This window comes from Jaculus jaculus, chromosome 17 (genome assembly GCF_020740685.1).
Source record: "Jaculus jaculus isolate mJacJac1 chromosome 17, mJacJac1.mat.Y.cur, whole genome shotgun sequence".
NCBI lineage: Eukaryota > Metazoa > Chordata > Mammalia > Rodentia > Dipodidae > Jaculus > Jaculus jaculus.
Genome location: NC_059118.1, coordinates 49,062,944 through 49,076,443, shown reverse-complemented (window position 1 = coordinate 49,076,443; position 13,500 = coordinate 49,062,944). Strand labels below are relative to the sequence as shown.

General features: G+C 44.0%; 1 protein-coding gene and 1 non-coding gene across 2 annotated transcripts in view; one reads left to right on the top strand and one right to left on the bottom strand.

Annotated features, from left to right (window-relative positions):
* Window positions 1-13,500, bottom strand: part of Mboat1 (membrane bound O-acyltransferase domain containing 1) — a 126,026-nt gene that overhangs the window by 99,680 nt on the left and 12,846 nt on the right. The window lies entirely within an intron of this gene.
* LOC123455710 lies at window positions 5,859-6,045 on the top strand. The gene has a single exon (XR_006634088.1). It is a non-coding gene; the product is annotated as a U2 spliceosomal RNA (small nuclear RNA).

The window sequence follows — 13,500 nt, the reverse complement described above, 5'->3', positions numbered from 1 at the left end:
AAGGGTTTTGTTTCATGGGTCTCTGTGGTTTGATGTTATTGGGGAGAAAAGTATGTCTTATTAAACAACTGGTTATTCATGAGATAACCCACCAGGAACCTGCAGGCTTACAATGAACCAAAGTCCTTAGTGACTTAGTATGTATGCAAAGACTTTAATAAAACTGTCAGACAAAAGTAAGTGTAGGGCTGGAGAGATTGCTCAGTGGTTAAAAGTATTTGCTTACAAAGCCCGACGGCTGGGGTTCATTTCCCTAGTACCCACATAAAACCAGATGCAAAGTGGTACACGTATCTGGAGTTCATTTGCAATGGCAGGAAGCCCTGGCACACCCATACTCACTCTCTCTAACTGCCCCCATCAAATAAATAAACTAATGTAATATTTTTTTGAAAAAGTAAATCTGAGCACAGTTGTACAGTACTGTATCTGCACGTTACCTTCTGAATCTTTGGAGTAGAGAGCTCTGTAGAGACTGGGAGGAGAGCTCAGTTGTAAAGCACTGGCTGCTATGTGTCCTGGGTTTTATCCCCAGCACAAGAGAAAAGGAAAAATAGAAAAAGGGAAAAGAGAAAGGACAAGACAAGGGAGGGGGGAAGGGAAGAAAAAGGGGAAAGAAGGAAGATAGAAAGGAAGAAACAAAGGAAGAAAGAAGGAAAGGAAGGAAGGAAGGAGAGGGCTGGAGATATGGGCCACTGGTGAAGGCACGTGCCTGCAAAGCCTGACAACCCAGGTTCAGCTCTCCAGTACCCACATAAAGCCATATGCACAGAGTGGTGCAACTGTCTAGAGTTTAAGTGTCAGGAGGCCCTGGCATACCCATTCTCCACATATGTCTCTCTTCTATCTCGCTCTGTTTATAAATAAATAATAGTTTTAAAGTATCGTTTTAAAAAAAGAAAATGGCTGGAGAGATGGGTTATTGGTTAAGGCATTTGTCTGCAAAGCCTAAGGAACCAGGTTCAATTCTCCACAACCTACGTAAGCCAGATGCACAAGGTGGCACATGCGTCTGAGTTCATTCACAGTGGCTGGAGGACCTGGCATGCCCATTCTCTATCTGCCTCTTCCTGTCTCTTTCCCTCTCTCTAAAATAAATAAATGAAATATTTAAAATTTTAAAAAGGAGAAAGGGCCTGGACAGATGGCTTAGCCATTAAGTACTTGCCTGCAAAGCCAAAGGACCCAGATTTGATTTCCCCAGTACTCACATAAAGCCCAATGTACTATGTGGTACATGTGTCTGGAGTTCATTTGCAGTGGCTAGGGGCCATAGCACCCCCCTTTCTCTCTTCCTCTCTCCCTCTCTCTTCCTCAAATAAATAAATAAAATACTTAAGAGAAAGGAGATAATAAGGGAGGAAGGCCAAAATAATAGAAGTTTCAACCTCCAATATGATAAACCCAATATTTATCAAAAGAGCAAAACTAACAAACCTAAACTAGGATAAAAAGCCTCAGCTGTAAAACAAGTTTTACTGTTTATAATAGTTCCAGGTTTACAAAAAAATGATGCAGATAATAAATAGTACAGAGGTCCTCACTCCTACTATAGTACAGATACCTCACTACCAGCTTACCTGATAAACATCCTGCAGTAGTACAGTGTACTTACCAGTTAATGAACTGTGTTGACATATTTGACTATTAAATAAAATTTACAGGAAGCCATTATTTTAGACTAGCCTCCTGAATTGTTCATTTTATACTTCATTATAACAAAACTTCTATAATTCTTACATTTATATTCTATATTTCTTTAATTTATACTCCTGTAATCTAATATTTTTTTCTTCTTTAGGTTGTACAAATTGTTCTAAGCTTGACCAACTTTGATTGACACCTATGGCCTAACAAACCATTACCATCTATGGATTTTATTGGCTTTGGGTTTGGTTTGTTTGTGAGAACTTTCTGGAACTACAAAATGTTTGAGGTCCATCTTGTATATTTGATGGCCCAGTCTAAGAATTGTTTCTCTAAGGCACTCTGGGTCCTTCTATTGGAGATGATATTAAGAACCAAGAGCTAGGCTTAGGTAAAATACAAGAGCAGTGTGTTAACCCTGGAATCTTCACCTGTCTATAGATAGGCTGCAAGTAACCCCCTGTACTTATATATTAAATCTGGGTTCATGTGATTTACTGATCACTTCCATATACAGCTGAACTAGCAAAAGAAAAGAATCCCTCAGAAATCTGAAAGGTAAGAACTCAGAAATTAGAGAATCAAGCGCCTTCAGAATAGGCCTTTGCCTGAATCATACACCTGTCCAGGTAGCCTACAGCTTGAAAGGAAACTCTAGAAGCAAAGGTGGAAGGATGAAATGGAGATGCCACATAACGCTAAGACATGCCTTGAGCCTCAAACCTCTGAAAGGGGACAGCACACAGATGAAGCCTGCCCTCTGAGAGAGACATGCATGCACACACACACACACACACACACACACACACACATCACATAGATGGGCCTTGGCTCTAGCCAGAAACAAAATCACAGACTCCCCTTAAGATAATAATATGGGGCCAAAGTTCACATGCCTCTACAAAAAAAAAAAAAAATCCAAAGTAGGAAATGTAGTTTAAATGAGCCATACTGAGAAACACATAGATGAGCAATAGAGGAAGAGGACACCCAGTGTTCTCCTCTGGCATCCACACATGTGTGCACAGTATGTGTGGTGTACTATATTATGTGTATGTATGTGTGCAGATGCATGCACCCTGTGTACATGCACACACAAAAATATCTAACACTAGTACATAATTATTAAACTCCAGACTTTTCAATTTTTATCCCTCTCTAGTTAATGCCCTCTTTCTATTCCAGCATTCCATGATTAATAATTCCCCTGTTTTATATTTTTTAATATTTTACAAGATTGACCAACAATTGTTTCCAACCGAGAGCTACCATATTTGGTCACACTAGCTGATCAGTGAGCCCCAACAATTCTTTAGTCTCTGTTCCCTATAGGACTGAGTTTGCAGAGGTGTGTGGCCATGACAAGCTGTGTACATAGATGCTGGGGAATAGAACTCAGGATGAATCAAGCCCTTGTGCTTACACAGCAAGCACTCTTACTGCTGAGTCATCTCACAGCCCCATGTCTAGTCCTTCATTGTCATTTTTATCAATGTACTAATGGTGATATGAGAACTTTCACTTGAGCCTAGAACTCCTAAAGAGAGTTCATTTAAAAACAGAACAAACAAAGGGGCTGGGAAGATGACTTAGCAGTTAAGGCACTTGCCTGCAAAGCCTGAGGACCCATGTTCACCTCTCCAGGTCCCACAGAAGCCAGTCACACATGGTGATACAAGCGCAAGGTTGCCCTTGAGCACAAGGGTGCACATGTCTGGAAGCTCTACTGCAATGGCTAGAGGCCCTGGCATGCCACTTCTCTCTCTCTCTCTCTTCTCTCTGTCACTCTTACACATTAAAAAAAAAAAAAAAAAAAAAAAAAACCCTGACAGGGTTCCCTTCAGGAAATGAGATGCACAGGTGTCCCACACTTGGAGGCCTTCCTTGTACCATCTCCATGACCATGCAGCCTTGGCCCTCCTCAGTCAATTCATTTCTGATTTATATTCATTTCCTTTGGTTTAGCAGAATTCAGCCAGGCTATTTTCTTACACTTCTCTCTCTTGCTCTTATCTAACGTCTTCAAGTCTTTTGCAGCAGGGAACCAAACCCAGATGCATCTAACAGGTATTTGAAGGCTGCCAAGTACGAGTACAAGAGCGAGAGCTTTCCACTCTAATAAGACATCATAGCAGTCAATTTGAAATTGTTTCACGGCTTATTGTCTTTTCAAGATCTCCGCATTTTCACCTAAGACACACAGGGGTAATTCATTACTCATTATTCTGATGAGTCAGAGCCTCACCCTGTGTCTGAAGAGCAGAACTGATATTCCATTTACAGCTTCATTATCTTATAAACCAAAACAGCTAAACTGGCATCAGATAACGATATTTCTAAACACACTTGGAATTCTTAAGTAGAAAGATGAAAAACACATCTAAGCTGATGTTTTGCAATGTGATGAAACTAACCATAAAACTACAGTAATGGGCTGGGGTGTATCTCATTTGGCAGAGTGCTTATCTAGCATGCACAGACGCCTGGGTTCCAACCCCAGCCTGGCATAAACCTAAACCAGGTGTGGTGCAAACCTAGAATCCCAGCACTTGCAAGGTGGGGGGAAGTGGTGACAGGTGGATAGAAGTTCAAGGCACACCAAGTTGTTAGTCAGGGAGGCCCCTGAGGCCAAACAACACACACCATTGCCACTGCTCCTGGTTGCCCACAAAAGCTAGATGTAAGACCCTATTTTCAAAAACACTGTGTGCTTCAGTTACAAACTGGAACTAACATGGAAGTTTTCCTGCTGGCTAGCTCTCATAGTGCCAGTAGGTGCTCTGCAGGCGCATGACTGTTATGGGGTTAACCAACCGGTCTACGACTGGATTTGTGGGCCGCTTCATGAGAGGGAATTCATGGCTGAAACTAAAAATACCTAGTCAAAACTCTGTGGCTGGACAGGTCATAGGCTACTGGAAGGAAACTACTACAATTGTTTGGCTAAATGGATATGTTTTGCCCATGAAACTGGTTATTAATATTTATGCTTATACCACTAGGTTAGTGCTGCTCTCAGCTTTGGTCAAAGAAGATTTTTTGCAGTGGTTACTGGGGAAACTCATAGCTAATCAAAGTACTGAGAATATAGACTGTTGAGTGCTGAGCCCTAATTAGGATATCTGTATCACCTTCTCCAGGGCTCAGGGACTATGCAAAAGAGGAGGGAGGAAGAATGTAAGAGCCAGTGGATGGGGGAGGAGTACTATAAACACTGCTCTGCACATTACAGTTTAAAAAATTGAAAAAGAAGTTCAAGGTCATCCTTAGCTACATATGGGGTTTGAGGCAACCCTACACTATGTGAGGCACTGTCTCAAAAAAGAAAATCTCAGCTGGAGAGATGGCTTAGCAGTTAAGTAACTTGCCTATGAAGCCTGAGGACCCAGGCTCAATTCCTCAGGATCCATGTAAGCCAGATGCACAAGGTGGAACATGTATCTGGAGATCATTTGTAGAGGCTAGAGACCCTAGGGTGCTTGTTCTGTCTCTCTCTGCCTCCTCTCTCTCTTTCTCTCTCTCCCTCTCAAATAAGTAAATAAATAAAATACTTTAAAAAAAACAGATAAATGCTAACTCAACAGGGCTGAAAGCAACCAGAAAAAGTCTTAGCTTTATTATCCTTTTGTGAAATTTACCCTAGGCCCTACACATTAAAACAAATTAAAGAAAATGTTTTAATTTCTTTTCCCTCCACAATTTGTATAAACTTATCTCTTAATGTAACTTTTTAAAAACTTCTTTATTTTTACTTATTTATTTGCTAAAGAGAGAGAGGAAAAGAAGAGGAGAGAGAGAGAGAGAGAGAGAGAGAGAGAGAATGGGCACACCAGGGCCTTTAGCTTTGCAGGCAAATGCCTTAACCACTAAGCTATCTCTGCAGCCCAATATAACCTTTTACTCTAACAAGGACAGGAGAGGAGTCTAAGAGTCCAGAGCCACAAAGGTCAACCCACATCAGCCAGTCTGCACTGAAATATACACAAGAAAATGGTACATGTACAGGTACAATATTTCAGCCAAATCCACTGAAAAAGCAAAAAATAAGGGTTCTTGGTTTGTAGTCTATACTCTCCAAAACATTCTTCGTTTTACCTTTTTTATTAATTTCAAAGAATTCTTTACAACCTAAAACATACCAACCTTTCCTTGTAACCACTGAAGGTGTGGAAATCACACTGCTGTACTGGCCTTAACATGGTTTCCATCAAACATATGGGCTTCAGGCCCAGGTCAAGTGTAGTATCTCTTCTTATCCATTTAATATGTGATATGTCAGCAATCTGAGGACAATATAGGCAATGGTTTTCTAGGGTGGGAAGATGGAAAAGGAGCCTTCTCTACACGCTCTACACCATCAACCTGGCTCTGCAATGCCTCAGGAATGGTCCATCCTGTGTTAATTACTTCTTTATTTCTTTCATTGCTATGACAAATACCTAACACAAGCAACTTAAGGAAGGAAGGGTTTATTTTGGTTCAGTTAAAGTACAGCCCACCATGGTGGGGAATAGAGAGAGGGAGGAAGGGCCTATTTGGTTCACAGTTAAGGGCTCATGGTTAAGGTACCATGGTTGGGAAGACGGACAGGGAGAAACCAGGCATCTGGTCACACTGCACCTGCTACCAGGAAGCCGAGAGCAACACGTGCTGGTGCTCAGCTCACCTTCTCTTTTTTACTTAGTCCGGGGCCCCAGTCCATGGCTGGTGCCACCCACCGATAGGGTGAGGCTCCCACCTCAATTAACCTAATCTAGAAACTCCCTCTCAGCCACGCCCATCTAGAGCCTGTCAAGTTGACAATCAAGACTTCCCACCACATACCCTATCCAACAATTTTTTTAAAAAGCACCATTTTCAGCAGATGTAGACTAACAAGAATCCCAGACAAGTGCCACAGTTACCCGGCTATTTGGAGGTGGAACAACTTTTGCCCCTGATACCCATGGTCATGAGTCTCTTCAATGTCCTACTACTGGTTCTATCCAGTGACCTCTCTCCCTCCGAGGGGAGCAGTATAAACACCCCCGTCACACAGCTCCCACCACAAGTGCCACTCTGAGCTCTCCAAGCACTGGGGAAGGTGAACAGAGACCCTGCCCTGACCTTGTCACTCCAAATGACAGCACACCCAGCAGTACAAAAAGCCAAAGCTGTCCCTGAAAGTACAACAGAGCTTTCAGAAAAGGCAAGGAAGTCAGATGCCTCCAGTACTCTGCACACTCAGATAAGAATCAATCTCTAAGAAACAACATTAAGGGGGGAAGCAAAAAAGAGGAACAACCATATACTGTCACTTTGCAAAAACAGACAGAAAGATTCGGTGTGCATGCAGGCAGACTATGTCTAAGAGGAGGTAACTGGGATGGTCATAGGGAAAGGAGACTGCCAGCCAGGAACCCAGGTTCCAGGAAATAGACTGATATTTCATCAGACATCTAATTCTGCCAACAACCTTAATATTAAGTATATAGGCTACCTAGTCTGAAAATTGTGTGTGTGTGTTCATGTGTGCATGTGTGAGTGTGTGCATGTGAGTGTGTGTGCATGTGTGTATGTTCATGTGTGTGTATGCACACATGTCCATGTGATGATTTGTCTGCTACAGGTCAGAGTTACTGAATGATCATGGAAGACAAAGGAGAGAAGAGCAAAAGCCCACAGCACCTTTGTTAATTTTAACACTACATTGGAAATCCGTGCTCAGAATAACCTGCAGACAAACTGTGCGCATGTACACTTGTTCTTTGCCAAACTGGACAAGAGCCTGAATTGTGTGTTGTTGTTTTGGAAAATAAACCTGAGAAGGGAATACTGATGGGAAGCTGATGGTTAGGAAATCCCCAGCAATGCCAGCCCAGAAACCTTAACTCAATATCTTAAACTACGTTAAAGTTACTGTGGACTTTCAAAACCATACCTACATCATATATTTATCACAAATGCATCAAAGAAGACTAACCACTGGAAACTTAAAAAAAAAAAAGTTACACACAGAGCTCCAGTATTATAAGGAAGTTGATAAATGATTCATCAAACCCATTTTAAAAATATTTTTATTTATTTATTTGAGAAAGAAAGAGGCAGACAGAGACAGAGTGAGAATATATGTACCAGGGCCTCCTGCTAATGCAAAGGAACTCTAGACTCGTGTGCCACTTTGTGCATCTGGCTTTACATGGGTACTAGGGAACTGAACCCAGACTGTTAGGCTTTATAAGCAAGTGTCTATCTCTCCAGCCCCTATTTTTTTTTTTGTTTTCTTTTTGTTTTTTAGATAATTAAAAAACACATGACAGGCAGAAGAGATGGCTCAGTGGTAAATGTACTTCCTACACCAGCATGAAGGCCTGAGGGGGCCTGGGATTGCCTCAGTTCAAATCTCCAGATCCAAGTGAAACAGCTGGGCATGGCCACCCACGCACCTGTAACCCCAGTGCCGCAGGGGAGCAGAGACCCAGGGATTCTTGGAGACCCACACACTCCAAAATCAGTAAAAAGAGACTCTGGCTCTGAACAAGAGCAGCCAGAACAACAATGGAGCTCAGCACCTGGTGCTCCTCTTAGGTTTCTACAGCCAAGCCACCCAGTGGCAGGCAAGCAAAGGCACATATCACGTGAATATACCACATACCCACCACACACTCTATATTACGCATGCGCACAAACATACAGGCAAAAAAATGAAAAAGAGGGGAGGGAGGGAAGGAGAAAAAGAGAGAGGGAGAAAGGAAGAAAAGGAGGGAGGAAGGCAGAGGAAGGAAGAAAGAAATGAATAGAAAGCACATTACAAATCATTTGTTGAGTCCAGCTTGCTGTAGGTGGCCATATTTCTTGAGTCCAAAGACATGGCAGTCTTCTAATAGAACACATTTTTACTTGAAGCTAGTTTTCCACTGATTACCCTTCAGCCTTGTGTTCCTGGCAAAACTTCTAGAAACTGTCATTAAGAAAAATGCCAAGAGTTTTTGCTTGATCTTGCTTAATGGGAGGTCAAACTTGCTTAAAATAGAAGGCCTCCGGAAGCACATACCGCTGTTCCTAAATGACACACACTGAATTTGCTGGACTCGAGGATATTTCCAGATTGCATCTCTTCGGATAGAACATTTTCCTCAAACTATTCTTATAAATGTAGTTCAGAGGCCCTGGGACAGAAATGAATGGAGAGGATGCCATGTGACAGGTAGTGTAACACGTGAGAGAATTCTGAATGTGCCACTTCAAAGCTCAAGAAAGCTGGGCTAGAGAGATGGCTTAGCGGTTAAGCGCTTGCCTGTGAAGCCTAAGGACCCCGGTTCGAGGCTCGGTTCCCCAGGTCCCACGTTAGCCAGATGCACAAGGGGGCGCATGCATCTGGAGTTCGTTTGCAGAGGCTGGAAGCCCTGGCGCACCCATTCTCTCCCTCTCCCTCTATCTGTCTTTCTCTCTGTGTCTGTCGCTCTCAAATAAATAAATAAAAAAATTTAAAAAAAAAAAAGAAAGCTGCTACATGTGGTCCACACAAATCTAAGAAAACTTGTCCAAAAGAAAAAAAAAATAAGGGCAATAATAATATATATGTATGATTTCTTGGGGTATGTCAACTCCACACAAAGAAAGTGCGAATGGAATGTTATGCTTTAAACATAGTTAAATTATCAGCATTTGAGTCACAAATTAGTTTGCAAGTTAGAAACAGATGTAAACAACATGAAATTTATGTTCTAAGCACTAAACAACCCTAAAAGTAGACACAAAGAACTAGCTTACAGTTTCATCTCAACTTAGTCACTCATTGCAGACCAAGAATGTAAATAAAATTCCATTTCAATTCAGCAAACATGTTTAGTTTGCCCTAAGCATACCAACGGGTCTCCAATGTGCTCGCCTTGGTGTTAAATGTTATGGGAGGTCATTCAGCTCCTGTCTGGGCCACAGAAAACCATACCAAACCAGACTGGGGTCACTGGTGCTAGAAGTCATGTACACAGAGATCAATTGCAAGATGGGATAGCTTTCCAAAAGATAGAGATTCATAATAGGCAACAGAAAGGCTCCTGAGCCTCTTGGTCAGGAAGGAAGTCTGCCCTTTTCAAACCTGGATGGAGTCATTTTGAAATGACTAACCTGCTTTTTGGTCCTTGTTTCTGTTTCCCTAAACCTTTCTGCACAACTCAGGTTCACAGATCACTAACAAAAGACAATTGGGTCTTTAACTCCATCTGCTGGCTTTTTCTTCTTTGATGGTGGTCACTACCCACAAAGAATGCTACTCTCTTCAGGACTCTCAGAGCCTTTGTTGAAACAGCTTCCTTCTGGAATCTTCTACTTGTCCTACCTAGCCCAGAACCTCCACAAATTCTTCTTCCCCTTCTTCTAAAGCAGTTGCTCTAGGAAGAAGTAACCTCCCAGCCCCTAGGTTCACCCAGGTTCAGGTGTCGGGGGGCTTAGGGCTGTGTCCTTGAGCACACACTTGAAGAAGAGCCTGCCGATGTGACCCCTTGTGTTAGGCAGGGCAGAAAAAAAAAAAAAAAAAAACACTGAAAGAATAAATACCTAAGATCTAAGGTTAGATGCACAGTAACAAGAAAGGAAGTGCTATGAATAAAAGATGGGGCTTTAGAGTCGGGGTGTGGCTCAGTGGCACAGCAATTACTTAGCATGCATGAGGCCCTGGGTTCAAGCCCCAGCAGTGCCCAAATGATTGACTATATTTTATAACAACAAATGATACTAGGTATTTATCACTGCTACTTTGTGGAATTTAGATGCAGTATTTGTAGGCCATCAGAAGCAGATATAAAGATATTACTCACTATTGTAAATGCCAATCAAATGTTCACCAGAGGTAAGTATATTTTCTTTTTAAAAAATCAAATACTTTAGATATATATGCAACTATTTATTCATCTGTATTATTCCTTATATCTAGTTATAAGATTGGATGAACTGTCACTCAAATTTGGCCTTTATCTAAAATTTAGGACAATGTCATGCCCAGCTGAACAGTTTTCAAGTGCTTGTTAAAATTTTTAATGATTAAAATGTAATTAAAGTAAATTTTGGTTACTTTTCAGTTAATAAACTATAATAAGTTTGTGCACAACATCAACAAAAACAACAAAATGAAGGTAAAGCAAAGGGCTCCCTTGGGCCCTGGCTGTGGAAGGTAGAGGGTCAAGTGACAGGCAGAAAACAGGAAGAAGTAACCTTTGGGCCCAATGAGCAGGACGAGGAATGAAGCTGCATGAAGGAAGTGTGGCTGCAGGCTGGAGGGTGTGGCAGTCACACTCCCTAGAAGCAGCCATGAACTGTTCACTGTGGTGACAAGACAGCACCCAGTAGCTGAGATACTCAGCAGGGATTGGGTGTACATCCTCCAGCCACAGCCCCGGGTTCAAGACCAGACTCTGTCCCTCCCACCCATAAGGCTGCAAACAAGTCCCACAAACTCTGGAAACCTATTCCTTCATTTGAATTTGGGGATTCCTTTTAATGATTTAGTGTTGTGTATCAGTTGGCTGAGGTCATGTCTCCAGAGCAGTTAACTGAGTCCCAACACCATAAGTCTTCAGTCTATGGAGTTGGTGTTATCTTTAAACTAGATAAGGTAAACTGAGGCTGTGTTCAGAAGATGTCTACTTTTCAATAGGGATACCTACCACCTAGGCTTACCTGGAAGCCATAGAGTGGAGACGGCTCACCTTCCTGTTCTGTGTGCACAAACTCCTCATCAAGGGTGGGGGACTGAGGGGCATCCCATTCCACCAGCCCTTTCCCTCCAACCACACGGACTGTAAGCTGGGCTCCCAGAACACCCACAAGGGACACTCCCAGAAGCCACTTTCCACCTCCCAACAACCTCTTCAGAGCCTCAAAGGAAGTTCCCACAACTTCCACAACGAGCTTTAGAAAAGACTGCAAACCAGGGCCCCGGGAGGACAAGTGTACTTCCCCACAACCCCAGGCCCAGCCCACAAACTCCACTGCGTCACTTGCACTGTGTGCTACCTTGGAGTTCCTCGTCCATGACTTGCCTTTCTACTGGCTTCCTCCCTCCCACTGCTGGCCCTGCTCGGTGCCTATTTACCACTAAAACCACGAAGTCAAAGTCAGACACACAGGATCAGTGCTTTTCTAGATCCTCTCTGCTGCCTGAAACATTTCTCTATCAGGAGCCCACAAACCTCTCCTTCCACCTCCTCCCAATCCCAGCACTACAGTGTGGCTGGTGGGGTGACTAACTGCATAGTTCCAGGTCCTTCTTCCTGCTCCCAGACGTTTTCCATAGTCCTAGAGCTCTTTCACAAAAATCCCTGAAGACAGTTGCCACTGCAAGAGCAATCCATCAATCAACCACCCCAGTTCCTGGGCTTGCTCAAGTGGACTTCCACTCAAGCCTGACGTCCACACCTTTCTTTCCTCATAGACCAGGTAAGTGTCACTAGCAGTCTTCTATTCGAGAACTCAGGCCCAAGCTCACACTGTCTCTGCACCTGATCCTCCAAGTCTCTTCTCTCTAGATGTCTCCCTTTTCATTTCTCTCTCCTCTCACTTCTTGTCACTTAACTCTACAAGAGCCTTCACTGATAACCTCCCCCATTTCCTTCCATTCCTGAAAGTACCTCTCTAAGGGAAGAAACACAGGTGGGCACATGTTTGATCCATGCCTCCAAAAGTATGACTTCCAGTGGGTTGATTATACTCAAAAACCCATTAAATTGATCTTTCTACAGTCCCCTTATGATTTGGCTGTGAAATGTTCCCTACAGGCTTATGTATCTGAACGCTTGACTCCCAGAAAGGAGCACTAGTTTGGAACATGATGAAACCTTTGGGAAGGGAAGCCTTGCTGAAGGAAGTGTGTCTGTGGGAGGCAGGTCTTCAGATTTTATAGCTGAGCCTGGATTCAGGTTTGCAGTCTGATTTCTAGTCCCTGATAATGTGAAGCAGCAGCCACCAAGTCCCTGTCGCTGCTGTGCTTCTCTGCCTCAGGTGGTCACACCTTCACAATGACCACCCAGACACAGAATTCCTCCGCCTTCATACTGACGGCCCATATACAGCCTTCCTCCACCTTCACACTGAAGACCCAGGTACAGCCTTCCTCCTCCTTCACACTGACGGCCCAGGTACAGCCTTCCTCCACCTTCACACTGACGGCCCAGGTACAGCCTTCCTCCGCCTTCACACTGACGGCCCAGACACGGCCTTCCTCCTCCTTCACACTGACGGCCCAGACACGGCCTTCCTCCTCCTTCACACTGACGGCCCAGGTACAGCCTTCCTCCGCCTTCACACTGACGGCCCAGGTACAGCCTTCCTCCGCCTTCACACTGACGGCCCAGACACAGCCTTCCTCCACCTTCACACTGACGGCCCAGACACGGCCTTCCTCCACCTTCACACTGACGGCCCAGACACGGCCTTCCTCCACCTTCACACTGACGGCCCAGGTACAGCCTTCCTCCTCCTTCACACTGACGGCCCAGGTACAGCCTTCCTCCGCCTTCACACTGACGGCCCAGACACAGCCTTCCTCCTCCTTCACACTGACGGCCCAGACACAGCCTTCCTCCACCTTCACACTGACGGCCCAGGTACAGCCTTCCTCCTCCTTCACACTGACGGCACAGGTACGGCCTTCCTCCACCTTCACACTGACGGCCCAGACACGGCCTTCCTCCGCCTTCACACTGACGGCCCAGGTACAGCCTTCCTCCTCCTTCACACTAACGGCCCAGACACAGCCTTCCTCCACCTTCACACTGACGGCCCAGACACGGACTTCCTCCGCCTTCACACTGACGGCCCAGACACGGCCTTCCTCCACCTTCACACTGACGGCCTAGGTACAGCCTTCCTCCACCT